This window comes from Simochromis diagramma, unplaced genomic scaffold (assembly GCF_900408965.1).
Source record: "Simochromis diagramma unplaced genomic scaffold, fSimDia1.1 OVJJ01000107.1, whole genome shotgun sequence".
NCBI lineage: Eukaryota > Metazoa > Chordata > Actinopteri > Cichliformes > Cichlidae > Simochromis > Simochromis diagramma.
Genome location: NW_024387209.1, coordinates 2823961 through 2824899, shown reverse-complemented (window position 1 = coordinate 2824899; position 939 = coordinate 2823961).

Below are 939 nucleotides of genomic sequence, written 5' to 3'. Positions count from 1 at the left end.
TCAAACTCAGAGGTCAAAGTTCAACCACTGCTAATGGATTTTATTTACCGCCACGGATCCTCCTTATGCTCTCAGGGGCTGACCCAGCTTCTCTCTAATCCAGCCACAATTTGTGTCCAAATCATGGAAAAACATGTTATTTTTAATGTTCAACTTTCTATGAATCAAGTTCACACAGACGTGATTATCCTCTTTTTCAGCAAAACGTCCTCAGTTTGTTGAAATAGTCGACACCATGTGAGAACAATAAATGTATCACTTTATGTTGTAACCCACAAGTTGAACGGTAATGAAACGACTCTCAAAGTAAAACGTCACTGCTTCCACGTCCAGTTGGTTGGACTGTGAAGGCGGAGTCAACTGGACCCACTCTCACTGCCCAGTGCGCGCTCCCGAGCAAAGGGGTCAGGTGCCGCTTCTTCTGCACTAAATGACAGCTGCACATCAGAATCAGAAACTTTAAACTGCATACATTTAAACATTTAAGGCCACTGTGCCAGTCTAATAAAAGATCTCTTAGCTTGTATGCAGATCAAACTGAAATTAATTTGACTGATTGAAGAACTATTCTGCAGTTCCTGCAGCTACCAGAGTTTTCCTAGTTTTACAGCTTCCTGACTGTTTAAACAGGGGCGGATCTAGAGAAATTAGGGTGGCAACGGAATCAAATGGGGTGGAAAAATCAAAGGCTTTTTTTTTTCAAACACATATACAGGTGGTTACATATGGTTAAAATTATTCAAATTCAGTAAGTATACACGCTTTTCATATAAATATAATCTTAATTATTAATAAACTTAATTATTTTCTGTAGCCCACATAATTAAACACTTTAGTTACATAAAACATGCGAATTTTGATACTATGTACTGTAGCCTGTATAATAAATAAATATGTAGCCCACTAAGTATACAATCCAGAAAGCTACACAACGTGGGG